The sequence below is a fragment of the Macaca thibetana genome, chromosome 4, assembly GCF_024542745.1.
Source record: "Macaca thibetana thibetana isolate TM-01 chromosome 4, ASM2454274v1, whole genome shotgun sequence".
Classification (NCBI taxonomy): Eukaryota; Metazoa; Chordata; class Mammalia; order Primates; family Cercopithecidae; genus Macaca; species Macaca thibetana.
In genome coordinates, this window is record NC_065581.1 from 81,836,689 (window position 1) to 81,855,732 (window position 19,044).

A 19,044-nucleotide genomic window follows, 5' to 3' on the forward strand; every position below is an offset into this window, starting at 1 on the left:
CAATACATAGCTGAAGAAAACACAGATCTCCATTCATATATTCAACAAACACTTATTAGGCACTTAAAAACATGAGATGATGGAACATAAAGATGAATTTCAGTGACAGCAAAGTTTTAAAATACTTAGGAGTATACTGTACACTGATGTGACAAAGGGCTCAGATGAAACTGAAGTATCTAGCACATAACATTTAATTATTGAATTTAAAGTATTACAATCTAATTAATGTTTGTTCTGGTTGTACATTTATTAGCACCTTGATGATTATCAGCACCATATGTACTAATACATGTCAGCACCATATGTATTTATAACAGGATTCCAGCTCTTGAGAGAATAATTTACCCTAATATATATCTATTGGAGCACACTTGTTTACTCCTGACTGTGATAAAGCCCTGATAATTTATTGGGCCAGTTTGAGTACCTGCTACAACTGATAGTTGCCAAAAAAAATGTAAAAAGTAAAAGAAAAAATTATGTGTTCTGATGAGCAATTTAATACAGAATGAGCACTATTCACTTTTCTTGGATGCTGCTCAATTACACCACTTCTCAGGAGAAGAAAAACCTAAATTTCATTTTATTTTGCAACAACATAACCTAAAACACTCTAACTTGTGAACTGAAATGCCTCCTTCAAAACCTGTTGAAAACTATTACTTTGCTGACTAGTTCAAAACAGTTGCAAATACATAGTCTATAATTTAGTGCCTCAGCAAATTAAAACTATTTCCTGGCCTGCCTAAGGCCACAGAAGTTACTGTAATAGGCTCTGGAGGCAGGTTGTAAGGAAACTAGTGGATGCATGAAAGTCTTTTTAAAATACACATTAACTTTTGTTTGTTTCTGTATCACTTAGGGATACCAAATGAACCAAGATCCCATGCACCGAACTTCACCTCTTGATTAGAATATAAACACTTGATTTAGAGGTGCTTTTCTTTCTTTGGACTTACCTTTATTCTTGAAATAGAAAGCACTGATGTCCATCTCTATGTGTAACCCGCTTCCTGGCTTAGAAAATGAAATCCACTTTCCAAGCTGTCTATTTATACAGCTCCAGGAAAAGCCATCCATTAGAACAGAGCTGGAGATATAAAAAAGATTCAGATCCATATCAATCCATTCAGGGTTTTTAATCTTTATTCAAACATTCATTGAGCATATTCCAGGTACCAGATACTTGCACAGTTCTTGAAATACAATGAAGATAAAAATTGAACTCAAAGAGCTTATGGTCTAGCGGCCTAAAGCATAAACTTTGTTCTTTCTGAGCTTATGAACACAGCCCTCAGATCTCTCCAGAGCTGCCCTGTGAGCCTCGCTTTCTAAGTGATACTTTGTCTGGCTTCCAGAGGCTATATAAAAATAAAGCCTTTCAATAAGTGGGAGAAGCTTGCTCTGGGGAAGGATTTTATGCATTCCATCCTATTGTTACTCTCTTCTAGAACAAGAAACAAAGGGGAGGTGTTAGGAAGCATGTGGACACTCAAACAGGAAACATTATAGAGAAAACTCAGCAAGGCAGATAGGTGAAGAAGGGCTTTGCATAATTTTTCTCTCAAAGCAAGGGTATCCCACTTTCAGAGCCAGTTTTCTCTTTCAATATAACACTCAGGAATATGTGATCTTAGATGAATTCATGTTCCTCCTTTCCTCTATCTTTTATTGGCATTAAATAATTAATAAATTTTGGGGTAACAAAAACTGTAATAGCAGTTTTTAGGAATCTTCCTCCTATATTTGCACACTTGGCTCTCAACTTCTGGAACTGCCTTCTACATAACACACTACATATTTGTTACTTAAATGTTCTCATTTCTTCAAACAAAACATACAGGTAAAGAAGTTTGGTGACCAGAGCAAAGAACCTCTTTACAAAAGGGCCAAACACCACACTATCTTGAAATGAAAACACCCAAATCTTTTCCTAACTTTTCTTGAAGTTAACAGTCTTTTGAGCCCAACTTTCTGGGGAGTGATTGAGGACTGAAGGAATTGGGGTTGGCAAGAAAAATGTCTCTCCCTCTGAAGCTTCTGGCTGCATACTCTGAAAAGACAGGGCATTTGAAGAAAGAGCATAATCAACCTGTCAGAAACATTTTGATTTCACTTAAATACCAGGCAATCTGACAACAACTTTTCCCACAACTAAGAAGAATCTCCTAACATGAGAGGCACTTGAAGACGTGTTAAAATTTTTACAGCTATTAACACATTCCTAAGAAAAATACTGCTGGAGGCACAAGAAAGCCAAGGATAACAATCTTCTCTTTTCCAATGAAAACGTTTAGTCTGTTTGATTAAAGGAAGATAAATGAAAGGGCAAGGGCAAACTCACCTCACATTCTGTGCTACAGTTTGGTTTCCCTTGAGACCAAATTGTCTCGCTTAGGAAAAATGTAGTCTGTCTTCAAGTCCCTGTATTCCTGGAGCAAGGAATCAGATGAGGAATCACTTAGCATTCAGCACATCTCAACTGGCTCTGAAGGGCCTGAATTCTCTGGCAACCTTGACCAGGGATAAGCAGAAAGGAGAAGGCAGGGCATAGCCATCAATTTTTGTTTCCTTCTTCTCCTTATCTCCCTATTCTAAGAGATTCAAAGAGAGGTGCAGATAGCCCTCCAATAAGAACAAAACCCTCTGGACCAGGGGACCCAGGCTCTCGTCCTAGCTCTGCAATAACTGTGACCTTGAAAAGCTCTTTGTTGTCGCTAAGCTTCATTTTTCTCTTCCATTACATTAGGGCGTTGGTCTAAAATAGTATTTTCACACTGTGAGTTGGGGCCATTCGTAGGACATAAAGTCAGTTTAGTCAGTTGCAAGAGGCAATGTTTGGAAAGGAAAGAGGATAAGATAAGGGATAAGGTAGGGAATAGGTTGGGATGGGATGGGATGGGATGGGATGGGATGTGACAAAACATAGGACAAGATACGTTAGGACAGGACAGGATAGAAAATACCACACTGTTTCATTTCTTTTTTTAATTGGCGTTCACAGAAGCCAGCATTCATTGATGTTTTTACAACTTCCCCAGGTCCACCAAGCTTCTTGATCTCACTTCTTCTAGAAGAAAACCCAGCCAAGGTGGCACAAGCTGTAGACAGTGCCACCCAGACACAGCTCCACAGTCCATTGTATAGGATGTTGGCAGTTGTCCTGCCCTTTAAGTGCACTGTGAGGTTATTGTCCACCTCAGTTCGTCAGGAGAGACCTAGTGTGGATGTAGGGGTGCCTGATGAGAAAGGGGTGCTGGTTCTTCCTTACATCATATCCCCTGCCTGTCCCAGCCGGGCTCTGACTCAGCCAGCAGACTGGAGTCCTCTTCTGCATGGTATATTCTTTCCTGAGACTTTTCTTTCAATTAGGGGGGGGTGTGTGTGTGTATGTGTGTCTTTCTGTTTTTGTGTGTGCATGTGTGTGTCTTAAAATATAGTTCTATGTATTGTGTCTAGAAAAATGTTTGGTAAACACTGGATTAAATGATCTCTCAGATTTCCTCTAGCTCTTATCATGTGGAATTTGGTAAACTATACAGACACCATTCTGATCAGCCTACACTCTAGGTGGGTCCATTCCATAACTCATACACTACACTAATGAATATGAATCTATTTTTATGTGACTTGAGGCCATTGAAATTTTGTGTGTGTTTATGTTCATGTATTAATGTGCAAGTGTATTTGTGTTTTTATCTCACCTAATACAGGACCTAGCCACATTGCCGGCACTGAAGTACAATGTGACTGACTACAGCAAAACAAAAATGCAGTAGAGATCAATGGCCTTCAACCCCGAAGAAATTAGTTTCTAGAGAAGCTTGGGGCTATACTTCAGTGCCTAGGGCTATGTTTGCTTGATGTACAGAAGGAATAAGTGAGGGGACGTACATGTATTGCTGTACTCTAGTATCCATAAAGAATGCTCCTTTGGGAATATGCCAGTGTGAAAGTAGTTGTTTATAGAACTGAGCTACATGGTCTTGTGACTTGAAAACACTTGAAACAAGAGTATAACTGCTACATAATCATTTCAAAATTCCTGTTTACTCACTGTTTTATTCCTTGGGCATAGCACTGTGCCCAGGACACAGTAGACATAATAAGATATCTGTTGGAGTCTTATGTGACTTTGCTAACCTGGGAGGAATCTTTTATTTCATTAGATTGGACCTTGGTTCTTTCTAATTAATTAAGGTCAGGAAGGACTATGATATCCACCTCATTAGCCAGAATCTAGTCACATAGCACCAACCTAACATAAGGAGGTTCATATCAATGAAATAAACATGGGTATTTAGTGAGTACTAATATTCTCTGTTAATATGATCACTCCCTCCCTTCTTGAAACACTTTATTAACTTAGCTTTCAGAAAACAGTACTCTCTTGGTTTTCCTTTGATCTCATTGGCATGTCCTTCTAGGTATCCTTTCTGAGTCCTTTCCTTTCACTTCTGTTCCTTTGCTCAATATGAAGTTCAGTGACTTCATGTTGGTAGCTTGAAATCATTCACAGTGGGAGTATTTACACCATGGAAATTGGCAAATGCCACAAATTAGGGCTTTGTCTTCAGAGAGCCAATTGTTATACATTTACCGGCTCACTACTGGCTCTATTTCTATTTTTAATGGTTCTGTTTGAAATTGTATTATGCATATTTAACTTAACAAAGTCTAAAAATTAAAAATGTCTTGAACCCCTTGTGAATGATACAGACCTTTAAAGTAACTGGTTTTCCTCCACTGAAATTATAAACTTGTCCAATATTTTAGCTCTGTGTATTTTATAGCACCATAAAATATATGGTGTTATTTTACTTTACACAATGTTTACATTTCTGTTTATCACTTACATTCTCACTATTTTTGTGTCTAGACCATCCTTCTGAGATCAGTCTCTTTTTTCTTAAAATGTAGTCTTCATGAGTTCCTGTAGAGTGGATTCTTTGGTAGTAAATTCCCTTGAATTTTTGTAAGTTCTCTTGCATCTGTAAAAGACTGTATTTTGCCCTCATTCTTCAAAGATGTTTTTGTGTTTTGTTTTTTGTGGGAGGAGGAGAAGAGGAGTACAGGTTGACAGTTATCTATCAGCATTTAAAAAACATTATTCCACAGTCTTCTGGCTTCCATTTTTCACTGTGGAGAACACTGCTGTCATTATAATTGTTGTTCCTGGGCAGGTGATCTACCCTTTCCCTCGGGTTACTTTCTGTATTTTCTCCTTGTCTTAATATTCTGAAAATGTGTTATGATGCTTTTAAGATGGATTTCTCTTTCTTTATCCTGCTGGAGCTCTGTTGTGCTCTTTGAAAGTGTGTTGTCATAATTTTTATTAGTTTTGGAAAATTAATACTTGCTACTTTGTTATATATTGCCTCTCCTCCATTCTCTCAAATCTCTTTTTCCAAATTCTTATTGAATATATGTAAGACCTTCTATTTTTATCTTCTATATCTTTCAACGTCGATACCACATTTCATTTCATCATCTCTGCAACATTCTAGATAGATTTTTCAGATTATTTTTTCAGCTTATTTACTTTCCCTAATTTTGTTTAATCTGTTATTTTTACCCATCCATTAAGTTTTTTTGAATTACAACACTTACAATTGTTTATTTCTAGAAGTCCAGCTTTTTAAAATTACCATATTTGCTTGTCTTTTATTGTTTGTTCATCTTTCAGTTGCATCCTTTATTTTGTTAAATGTTTCAAACTTAGCAGTTCATAGAGGTTCAAATCTATTGTTTATTCTTTCCATTGACTGTCGTTCACATGGCCTACTTTCTAGTGTATTTAGTAATTTCTGTATATGAACTCATGTTTTGATATTTTTCTGTGAAAGTCCTACAGCCTTAACTTGGGGAAGCATTCCTCCAGCGAAAGTTTTCTTCTGTCCCTGCTGGTGATCAGTGGGCACTTATAACCCAGATCTACTTCAGTCTTCCAGAAGAGTTTAACCAAAGACCCGGTTCAACTTCCTCTCACTAATATTTCTAGTGCTTAGTATCTCCATAACAGTGTCGCTGTAGTAACACAGCCTCAAAGTTATCAGAATTCATCCCTCCAGCCTACCTGCAGGATCTGGTACACCCCCTACTGGTCTGACACCCAGCTACTCCAGCTCTCCTATTGTTCTGGTCCCATTCTCTCACCTCTGCAGCCTTGATTGCAGCCACCCATGCTCAGCCCAACCCCACTTGAGGCTACTGGCTGCCCTGAACCAAACATAGGGGTGCTCAGGCCATGTGCTTCAGGGCAGGCAAACAAAGTACAACACAAGGAAAAATGCATTGAATTGGACAAAGAGTAACTCCCTCTGCCTGAAATATTCTCCATCCCCACTCCACTACCTGGAAAGCACTCAGCTGTCCTTTAAAATTTAACTTAAACATCATTTCTAGGAGGCCTCTGATAACCATGTCCTACTTATGCCCCTACTTACCCCAGTTGAATTTAAGACTGACTCCCTCCTTGCTCCTAAGTAACTTCTTCTTTTTATTTAATTATTTCTAATTCTTGGAAATAGTAAAAAAAAAAGCCTAAATACTAATAACAAATTTTTGATACTGCTCTCATGTGCAACAAAACTACCAACATTATATTAAAAAGCAATAATCGAGAATGTTTATTTCTGATCAATTTGTTATTTCACGGAATATCCACTCAATTTTTTTTATGATAACAAGACTTTTTTCCAGGTTTATTGAGATATAATTGACAAATAGAAATTGTATATATTTAAGTTGCATAACTTGATGTTGTTATACATATATAAATATATATATGCATTGTGAAATGGTAAATGATGACAAGAATCAAACTAGTTTGTTTTATTTTCAACAAAATTGTTTTTAAACCAATTATCACTTATTCCTTTGTGAGACCACAAGATCCTACATGTGTTTTCATATAGCCCTGCCAAACTTTTATTTCTGTACTTGTATCCTAGACTATTAAACTGTCGATTTCTTGGAGGTAGTAACCACTTACCTTTATCCCTAGCAGACAGTAGATTGCCTCATATTTATTATTCACTTGATATGATTAAAGTAATGGATGAAGAGAAACCAGAATAATATTGATACCTTTCAGTCTAAGTAAAGTATGCTAGCTTCTGCCTTTGTAAGCAAGTAGGTATATGTTTTGTACATAACTGTTCATGTTTTTTTTAAATTGGGTGCATCTGTTAATACTGGATAATTGTTTGTGTAAAAAGCTCTTTGGTCTGTTGCAAAAATCATGATCATGAAATCTAGAACCATGATTGCATAGCTCACAGTTTTTATAAAAGAGAACACTCAAGGAAAAAATGTTGGTTTCTACTTCATTCTGTTTGCCCTCTCTGGAATCACATTCCACCTAATTATTTATTACATAAATATGTAGAATTGTCCACCACTGGGACTTGGTGAGATGAATCTAAGGATGACTTGTCAAACTCCTAAAAGAGATCAAAACGAATTCCGAAACTGAAGATTTATCAGATATCACTTGTTTTGCCAGATATTCCTTAATTCTTTTATCACTCAGTGTTCTTAAACAGATGCTTTTTTTGAGGGAAGAGAGAGCAGAGGCTGTAATTTTCCCACAATTTACTTCAATAAATATTTACTGAATTGAATATCAGTCTTTATTCATGCTGATTCTGTTGATCTACTTCATGAAACAACTTACATGTTCTATTAAAAGCAATTAAAAGTTGAACATAACAAATAGGGCCCTACAAATATTGGCTGTCACATCCAAAAGTGATAGATTTAGATTGCTGATTCTACAAAGATCCTATATTTGATGTCAACATCTTAGCAAGCATGGCCAATGACGATGTTTAGTGTATTTCTTTAAAAGGTTTGTAATCCTTTCTTGATTGAAATGCCCAAATCATTGAGCAAAAGAGACTAAATTTCATTATCATTGATCCTATTAGAAAAATAAGTAAGTTGGTCCAATAAATTTTGAAATCAAAACTAGAGCAACCTTAGACCGTGTGCTAATGTTAGCAAAAATAACAGAATATGCAGATTCAAATCCACGTGGGATGCAGTAGCCAAAGGTTTTTGAATTCATTAGTTTTCCATTTTGATGGTATATAGTAGGAAGCAGACTAGTAGGTAAAGTAGTGAGACAGATCTGCTGAGATCTTATGGGCATGTCTTCTTTCCTGGGGATTCCCAAATAGAGTCAGCAAGAAAGGATGAGGGGTGGTAAAGGAGCTACCTGTCAGATTGTTCTGTGCATTTTTATTCTATAATATTCCTGCTGGACCCCAAGAAAATACGACCATGGGACGTGCAAGAAAGATTGCTAACAATGTGTCTTATCTTCACTTTCCTTGTTTAATAATTATCTTTAGGATATAAACAATAAAATACTAGACAGTATTTTAAGTGCACTCCATATTTTAAAGGCCCAAATAAAAATTGAGTGCAAATGAATAACCCTTTTATAATGAAGACACAATGATTTTAAATGCAATAGTTTCCATACTATATACTGTATACTTGATATAATGGCTACTTTGCCCCCTAACTCTGCCAAATAGCCTAGAGAACCTCATTGTCAATTTTTATGTCTAATGCCACCCAAACATTTTAACAGAAATCCCACTGGTCAGTGTGTATACTTCAAGTGGTGATTCTGTGCTATGTAAGCTATGTAAGTGCTGATTATGTGCCAGGCACCATTATAAGTGATTTACATTTACGAGATGATTTAACCTTACAAAATCTCTATGAAGTAGGTACTATTATTATCCTCTTTTTACAGATAAGGAAACTGAGGCTTAGAGAAGTTATGAAACTGCCCAACGTTTCACAGCTGAAATGTATAAGGTCCTGGACTTGCAAATTTGGCACAAAGTTCTTCTAATAAGGAGGCCATAAAATAACCAAATGATTTTTTATGTGCCTATAGAACCAATAGAACTATTTCAGAATGTCAGCTGAAATGCATGATATTTCAGATAGGTAAGAAAGTCAAAGCTCAGGAGAATCAAAGTTCTGTGGACTATCAACTTTCCTCAATTTTCCTTCTCTTCTAGGGACTTCTTTACTCCTAGAATAGAAAAGCTTGGAGAATCCGTAGGAAGTTAAAGACAAAGTCAATATCTCCTGTTAAAAGTCAGGGTGAAATCACATATCTTATGTATTGTTAATTCTTCCCACAGAGGTATTTTAGAATAAGTCCTGTCTGATTGCATGGTGAATAGCACCTTGTTTACCCCAATGGGAAATGAGTTGGAGCATCCAACCCTCACACCCTCAGTTTAGATTATTTCTCTTCATAAAGTCATGAGACATGTGCTATGGTTTGAGTCTGCCCAGCAGCTGTTTATATGTTGGGCTTGTCCGTTTGTTGCTAACCTCCTCTTGTTAACTTTTTTTTTTTTTGGCATAAGTAGTAATTTTGTTGTTCATAGTGCAATAGCAGTTGACATAATTGCAGATATGCTTCAAGATTTTCAAGATGAATTGTTCTTTTTCCATTCAATTGGACAACAGCTTCCGCATTCTGGATAAAGATCTGTCTCACAATAGTTTTGTGTGAAAGGAAAGAGGAAAGAGTCAGGATACAGATAGGAAGATTTTCAGTGTATTCAAATACCATTGAGGTATGGTGTGTATGTAAATATATGTGTGTGTGTGTATATATGTATGTATACATACATGTACTAAATTTGCATTTAACTAAATACAATCACTGTAATTTCTATCATTATATTGTCTTGTCCCCTTCTTTCCTCAACTAGTATAAAATACTTGATATCCATGAGGTTGATTGGAAAGGGAAGGCTATGTTTGACAACACATATTCATTCACCTTCATAAGTTGGGGACTTACTCTATTGAATAATCAATTTTGGAAAATAATAGTACAAAAATCAGCACATAGGCAACAAGTGTGAAAAATGCCTAGTAATAGCCTGTGCTGCAGAATTTCTGTCTTGGCCAAAATTTATAATCAAAATGAAGAAGCCATAAAATAAGAAATATTTTTGGATCTCAAACATAGATCATGAGGGAGAAAGGAAGAGCAAGCAGTCTTTAGACAAGACAAAAAGTAATGAAAAAGTATCTCTAGTTCAACAGTATTTGGGGGAGTTAAGCTTGGGAAACATTTCTGATGGACTAGCATTTGGGACGCCAAGCAATCAGCAAGGCGTAATCTGGGAAGGCCGTTTCATCCTTCATTCCATTGGAGGGAAAATCGTGTTGATGTATAAATGTACCTTCTGGTTTCCAATTGTTCTCACTCAGCAATGAGGCATGAAGCCTGAGAAACCACAGATATTTGGATCTAAGAAGGTATTTTATTTCCCCTCTCCAGAGTGGAAAATACACAAGGGCACTTTACTCAGTCCTGTGAGTTCTCATAAACCTATAACCCTCTTCCCCTGAGCTTCATGCTCTTTAACTTGATCTGTACATAATTCTATTACCTAAAGTGCCCCTGGTATACACATCCTAGACCAGGTGGAAGATGGGGTCTCTTTCTTCCTCACACATTTCACACCTTGCCCTTCTAGCCTTTCGGTGCCAGAAACAGATTATCTTAAAGTGAAGCAGCAGCATAGTTGGACTTCAGCCTCCATATGCTTTAATTTTCTTATTGAAAAGGAGAAAAATGGTTCTTCCCTTGCCACACACAGACACACACACACACACTCACACACACCCTTTTTTCCCCCAAATCTCTACATCATCTGAATTCCTTAATTCCCGAGACTGAATCAATCCCAATATCTTCTATCAGGGAAAAAAGCGAGACAGAGCAATGAATTCAGGGCTTCCCGGAGTGGTTTTTACTTTCCCAAATCCTTAGAGACTTCGCTCTACAATTTTTTTCTCAGCTGTACTTGGAAGCTATAACAGATCCAGAGGCCATTTTAGAACCTCATTTATATTGTCCTGACACTTAGGAATCCAGTTTCTGTTATAGGGATGTCATCAAAGTTGGTGGGCTCAAAATATGACCTACTTTTTAAAACCCATCTGTTAGGAGCCTATAGATTTTCTTGGTTTGTTTCTGACTGTCTACAGAAAGGGCAACAGCAACATTCTCACTTTCCAAGCCTACCTCCCAAATAGCAATAAACTAAACACCATGAAGGAGCTGAATGCCTTTCAAATATGCAGCAGGCACAAAGCAAACAAATAAACAAATAAACAACAGTGATATTCCTTAATCTGGAGAAAAAATGATGAGAGCAGGAAGTACTGTTCAGGTTAATTTATGCGCATCTAGGCTATTTTAATTTAAAACTTACTCTGGACCAAACAGAACCAGTTAGCTTGCCACACCTTTGCCACTGTGGGGTCACGATGTTACAATTCTCTATAACAATGAGTCTCCTAATACCACACATCTAACAAAGAGGGATTTGGGAATTGCAAGTTGAAGCTGATGAATTATTTAACATAAATCACTATTACCCATGGATTGGTGAGTTGATCTTCAATGTACCCTTTCCATTGATTTTACCCTAGCTAGATGGCTAAACATACATACACACGCACGCACGCACTCAATGAAATCTCTAAATTTCCCCCAAAGTCTATCATTCCTGGATTAGAATAAAGCCATAAATAGGGATGGTGGAAAAAGAGAGAGAAAGAAGGGAGGGAGGAAGAAGGAGGGAGGGGAATGGTCAGGAACAGGGAAAGTGGAAAAGAAGAATAGGACATTCATATATACTGGCTATTCAGCTAAATTGTTTATCTACCTAAAATACACATTGCACATTTTTTATCATTTCATTTTACATCATGGTGACCCCGACCAAATTTTGGTTACTAAGTTACTGACTCAGAAGTACATCGTAATATGATTGAGGATCCTATTTTAGAGTCTTTTAATTAAAGCCCAGCCTCCTCATGTCCATGCCTCCCATCTCCAGTTCTGTAAGAATCTTCTTTCTCTATTACTGACCCGGCACTTCACTCTACTCTTGCCAGTTTTATGCTCAAAACCTGTCAGTGGCTCTGCCTAGTCCACTGGAAAAGTTCTGAGTTCATAGCCTCATATACAAGGCCTTCTGCCTTCTGACTCAAAGCTTCAATTTTAAACTTATATTTACTATGCCTTGATTTGAATGCTCACAAAAATAGCTCTCCCACTTCTAGAATTATATCTATAATTTAAGTGAGAAGAATAAAACAAGAGAGGAATAAGAAGTAAAATGTAGACTCTGTAGTAGGAAAGCAAACATTTTTCAACAAATCCCTAAAACACACCAATTTATATCTTATTGGCCTGAAGTGTTCATATAGTTACAAATAGCTGCAAGGAAGTCTGGGAACAAATAATTCCCCAGAGAAAACTGAGGTTCTGATAGTAAGGAAGAAAGGAAGAATGGTTATTGGGTAAACAATCTGCAATGTGTATCCAAAAGCCCAAAGCCAGTAGTGGAAGGAGGTTACAAGATATTTTGGTAACAGAAATTATACAAATACATATGCTGTGCAGGGCTAAGCTCTACATAGTAGCCTATGAATTTAGGCAGGTTTTTGTTATAACAAATCAACTCTAGGCAGATGGGATATAAAATATCCCAAATTATTACATCCATATATAAATATTTTTATAATTCCTTTGCTCTCATTTCTGAGTTCTGAGACCAAGTCATGAGTTGCTAACAAACAGAATGTGGTACAAAACATCAGTTATTATAACACTGACAACTCAACTATTCTTTTGAATTAAAAGATCTTAGTCCCGGGATAATAATAAATATGAAAATTATCCAATATTTTAGCAAGCAGCTTGAGCACAGGCACATTAAGGTGGCTGATATTTTTGTGCTGAATCAAGCAAAAATTACATAAATATTTACACATCCTTATAGCCGGAAGGGAATGGATCATGATTAAAATAAATCAGTCTCTTGGCCAGATGTGGTGGCTCACGCCTGTAATCTCAACATTTTGGGAGGCCGAGGAGATCAGATCACCTGAGGTCAGGAGTTCGAGACCAGCCTGGCCAATATGGTGAAGCCCCATCTCTACTAAAAAATAATAATAATAATAATACAAAATTTACCTGGGCATGATGGTGGGTGCATGTAATCCCAACTACTAGGGAGGCTGAGGCAGGAGAATTGCTTGAACCTGGGAGGTGGAGGTTGCAGTGATCCGATATTGTGTCACCACACTCCAGCCTAGGTGATGTGTGAGACTCTGTCTCAAAAAAAAAAAAAAAAAAAAAAAAAAAAATTCTCTACATGAGAATTTGCACTAAAATTGAAAATAAATGAAAGTATGAAAGTATGATGTGTATACTTGCACTGTATAGACATGCAAGTATGTCAGTTACTTTAAGATAGGTGAAGTCTAGAAGTGAGGATGGGCAGGAGTAATTATCTTTGTGATCTAGCCTGTAAGCCTGTAGCGAGTCACATTCTTTATGTCTAAGAACTGTGACTGGTACATAATGCTCAACTGTTGGCTGGAAAATAAAATGAAGTTTTATCATAACCACATTGAACTATGGTGGAAGTATTCCTTAAAGGAACCAAGGAGAAGTCACTTCCGGGCTTTGCACCAATAGAGAAACTTGCTATCCTTGTTCCACTATGTACCACTGTCTGCTGATTTCAGCTGGTCTTCTCACTTTTTGATACTCTTATTTTTGGCTTCCACACTATCTTTGCTTTTAAAATGTAAGCTCCCAGAGGTCTGTGTTCTTTGCTTTAATTTTAACAAGCTTCTAAGTCAACAACAAAGTGTTCTATGCCCAAATCTGAAAAAACCCAGGCACAGTCCAAGAACTCAGCCTTCCAAGGTATACTTTGCAACTGACTTGCTGTGTTGGCACCAGGCAATTCATCTCCCTCCTTCCATTCATTCATTGCTGAATAGTAATAATAGTCATCCTTACTTACAGCAGTGTTTCCTTTGTCATTAAATATTTACTAAGCATCCACTGCATGACACAAACTTGGAGCTACACAGGCTAAACCAGCCAGATGCTGTCCTTGGCTTCAGAGAGCTTTTATGATACAAAAGACAGGCGGAGGCTGGGCACATAAGTACAGGTTAAGAGTATGCAAACTTGTGTGTATATGCATGTGTGTGTGTGCCAAAGAACAAAGGATTGAATCACAGCCATTTGCTATTTTTTTTTACTACATGTGTTAGCCTTAATTTTAGGTTATCTTTGGCCATGTGTAAACGGAAATATATTTGAACTTCAAAAGCATTGAACTTCACACTAGAGAGTAACCAGATTCTGCCTCTTTTTCTGTTTTCACAAAGGGCATTCACTAGCATGTACCTAAAGGTACTGACATAGCAGGTACACAGTATGACCCCACAGAAGAATAATGAGCAATCAAACATTCACAGCAACAATGAGACTGTGGCTAATGAGATCACACCATGCAATGAGATAGGTTGGTGTTACCTAAGTGCATAATACCACTACAACATTATTTTTTATGGTAGAGGTCAACATAGACTGAATTGAAATGGTTATTTCTGCTACGAAAATACTATCTCTGGACAGAAGACGGCATTTAGAGAAATGGGAACCAAGAGGGTATAGAATGGAAATTATGCTGTGTTAATATGTCTCCAGCTATGAAGCCCCAGCCATTCCCATTAACCTTGTGTCAATTTGTATTATTAAGAGAAGTCAATTATGTGAGGTACATTAGAATTGTTTTTAAGCCAGCAATAGTTGGAGATTGTCATCTGGGACCTAGCTGTGTTTCCCTTGTTTGCTTTTTCTGAAAGATGAAAATCTGCCATTTTAGCCTCAATGCCTCATAATATGTATGTTAAACTCACCACTGCCTCATTATTTATTAATGTCAATTTATTATACTTCAGTAGAGGATGGAGGCTGAAGCCACAACAGTGACAGATGTTCCAGAAGATCAGCTTATATAATGAGAAGTTGGGCCAAATCTGTTGAAAGCAGTGTTTTTTGAAAAAACACACTGACTTCAAAGAAATGAGTTGTGGCATCTGTAACATCTACAGGAGCAGCGCCAATGGAGGCTAGCGGGTCTGCAGAGGAGCAGCTCAAGTCATGCGATTATTGGAACTTGCAGCGAAATGACTGGAACAACATCTGGGCTGCAGCAAGCTGGCCAGGACATTTTAAAAGAGCTCCTGTGGTGCCTCCAACTTTGATTTTACAGAGCTGCGGGGAAAGAAACAGGCCGTGTTCAAGAGCTCATGTGTTTTGCCTCACATGTTTTGTCCTCGGTCACTGTGAAGGGCCTCACTCAGCTGGGGACCCTGAGGCACACTCTTGGGCAGTCATTCTCTGTCTACTCTGCTAGCTCTGTAGGTTTGCGCTAGGGTCTGGGCAGGCAATCCGTGCAAAGGGTATAAAATAAGAAATACCTTGCACTAATTCTTGAAATTTACGCTTATTCTTTCTCAGCAAGAAATTCTCAAAGGATGCATTTGTGCAAGATCAGTTAGTTGGGTTTGGATAATATGCCAGTTGGAAACTAAATAGGATGTGTATGTGTGTGTGCATCTGTGTGTGTGCGTGTGTGTGTGTATGTGTGGTGAGGGGGTGAGGAAATTATGTTCTACAACTGAGAATGAAGAATATCCATTCCCAGTATCCCAGTATGATTCTCAGTATCATAGTATCACAGGGTTTAAAAACACCTTTTCCCTGTCCTCTCTAGAATATTCAAATATTTAACAAATATTATTGTGAAACTACCGTGTGTATGACATATAGTAGAGAGGATCCTGGACAGAGAGCACCTGGGACTGAATCCCAGTCTTGTAGCTCACCAGTTTCATGAACTTCTACTACTGAGATGCTTTGCAAAACATTTATAAGGTGCTTTGGAAACTCTGAAGTTCCATAACATAGCGCAGGAGGTGGGACAGCAGAGTGATGAAAAGCATGGTCCCTGGAGTCAGAATCCTTGGGTGCAAATCTTGACTTTGACACTTACAGGGTGAGTGACTTTGGTCACATTATTTAATCTCTCTTTATTACTCAGTGTCCACGTCTATAAGATGGGGTGATAATAATAGCATATATTACAGAGGCTTGTTTTTAGGAGCAAATGTGTTAATATATAAGATATTTTAAAATTTTTACTTGGCACATACAAACCATTATTAAGTATTTGATCCTTTAAAACTCTCTCTCTCTCTCCTGCCCCCATCCCTTCCCCCAAAGCCCATAGTGGCACATGTGTCAGAGCCCTTAGTGGAGGCCTTAGTCAACTCAAACCTCAGATCAGATGTAGGAAGGGATATGCGAAAACAAATGATCGAAACCAATAAGGAGAATGAGAAAACTCTCAGTTCTTTCTCTTTTCTCATTTCTAGTCACAGATGCTCAATGGCATTTGCAAATGCCTACCCAAATATGCCAACAGCAAAACGAATTTAAAAATAACTTAAATATGATTATAATCTTCATAAGATACTGCATTTAATGCAATCTCCAAAAGTGACACTCATCCTGGTAGGACATTTTAGGTTCAAGTGCTTCAAGAACTAACAGAATCATCCCAATGTGGAGGCCCTATAAATGATCACTTTGGGAAAAGCATTTTTTTTTCCTTTTATAAACTCAGTAACAGCAGAAACAGATCATAGTGTCTAGAAGCCACAGTGATAATCTTTCTTATCCAACCATTTTCACTTCAGGATGAAAGACGGTGTTGGGGCCTAGCAGATTTTTCTTGAAGTTTATGATGAGTCAACTACACAGACAAGAAGTCCAGCCTCCTCTTTGATATCTCCCTTTTTCCCTTATCTAAGCCAACTCAGTGTTACTTTTTATTGGATTTCCATTACCTCAATGTTCTTCATGGAGCCTCAGTTCCTGTAACTGTTACAGCTGATGGTAGTTTAGTACTTTGAACATAATTAATTAAATCACTGCATCACGCAGGCCAGACATATTTCCATCAAAAGTTGCTATCTTGTCTTCCAGCTTAGAAACCTTGGCATAGTGCCTTCTCGGAAAGCCTGGATTACATCTAAAACCATGTGGCAGAGGGAGAAACCAGAGACAGGCCATCCTGAGAAGACTCAGGCTGGGATGAAAGCTCTGCTCTCCAGGGACAAAGTGGCAGGGGACCAGTGATGCTCAGAGATACTCCACTGGCCTGTGAACATTATTCTGAGCAATTTCACTTGCTTCCACACCACCTGCCCCCAAACACTTCTATTATAGTGGCAAATAAATCTGATACCCAACTTCAACCGCACTTTCTTTCCAAAATATATGTAACACTAATACGCCTGGTGTATTTACTGCTTATTATTAACCAATAATCATTTCCATGGAGTATGAAATAAATTTCTCTTTTCTCCAATAATCCCCTAAAGGTTGTCTTTATATGAGAACATTTCCTAAGTCACAACCATTAACCATCTATAAAGAAAGACTCGTTTTTTCCTTTGACTGATGAAGTACTATATGACTGCTACAATGGATAGAAGGAAAGAAGTAAAGGATAGTAGCACTTACTAAACACCTATTATATATCAGTCCTATTCTGTGACTTCAAAGATCTTACATTCATATTGTTAATCTAAGGCTAACAAGCTCATAGTAGTGGCTACCACTTTTAAAGCACTTTCCAATGATCCTGCATTCCATCTCTATGTACTTCTCTTTTCAGTCCTTACTTTTTAAAGAAAAGATACCCTTTCACTTCCAAGTTCCACACAGGTACCAGATATCCCAATGCTCCTACTTCTCATTTTTCCAATAATTCCTAAGTAAGACTGCATTTGCTAAAGTATTCAACAGAATAGCATTACATTCCCCAGTCATAGAGCTATTTCTCTGACTGATGCTTCAGAACTATGCTGTCCAGCATGGTAGCCACCAGACACATGGCTACTGAGCACTTGAAGTGTAGCTAATGTAGCTGCAGAACTAGAGTTTTTTAATTTCACTCAATCTTAATTAACATAAGTTTAAATTTTAAACCAAAAGCAATGTAAATTCACTCAATCTTAATTAACATAAGTTTAAATTTTAAACCAAAAGCAATGTAAAAAGTGAAAATTCACTTACTGTTAGTGTAAAATAGAAACTGGAGCTCAAAAACTAAGTACAAAAACAGTACAATCTTACAGAAGTAAGTTTAATGTGGCCAGTAGAAAATTTTAAATGACATATGTGGCTCATCTTCTATTTCTATTGGGCAATAATGTTCCAGAAAGAGAATTATAAAGAGAATAAAAAGAGTGTTCTCCACACCTGGAATGCAGAGGGTGAAGAATAGAGGGGGAAATAATGAAAAAAATACTAATTTAACCCAGCTAACTACATGAAAGAAAAATAATTTTATGTGAGACTAAATCATGGACTCATTATTTCCCATAGGGTTGATTTTCCATTCCATGTTCCTCATTAAATTTGACCTTGAGAAATCCTTCACTGGCCACTTCTGGGTGGTAAGCTTGCCTTGTGTGATGCTGACTACTCAATGTCTGGACACAACTCAGCCCTCTATCCTTTAGTAATCCAGTAGAAGATTATAGAAGTTATAATTTTATTCATTCATTCATTCATTCGTTCGTTCATTCATTTATGTCTACATGATCTGAGATCCATGTTTTTGGATAGCACAATTTGGCATGCAACCATAATAAATAAATTGAATTTCAAACATTTTTAAAAGTACTTACATGGTATACTAAACACACAGCTTACAGCAATGGCATTAAATGTCCCCTATGTGATATTTTTGGGGGGGCTTAATGAAATGAAAGGATTACAGAAAATGTTTTTGTCAAAATGATTCTGTAAAGTGAGACTGTAGATCAAAGTTCACCACTGTCAAATATACAACTTGAGAACAAACTAAAGTGCTGCTATTAATCATGGTTTCTGGGGATTTGATGACATAGATTAAACTGCTGTAAAGAATACTGCTGTGCATCATGTTCTTGCAACTGTCATCAGCACTTCTGCCAAGTGTCCACAGATCATGAAGAAAAGCTGCTTAGCCTCTACTGGAGGTATCTCTCTCACTGAGCTTAGTCAAGAATATGAATAGCAGGTTTAAGTTCATGACAATACCTCAAAGATAC

General features: G+C 37.4%; 1 long non-coding RNA gene across 1 annotated transcript; it reads left to right on the forward strand.

Moving 5' to 3' along the window:
* Positions 1-3,232: 3,232 nt before the first annotated feature.
* On the forward strand, positions 3,233-17,193 carry LOC126952970 (uncharacterized). The gene is made up of 3 exons (XR_007725086.1): positions 3,233-3,341; positions 8,774-8,973; positions 16,928-17,193. It is a non-coding gene; the product is annotated as an uncharacterized LOC126952970 (long non-coding RNA).
* The last annotated feature ends 1,851 nt before the right edge of the window (positions 17,194-19,044 follow it).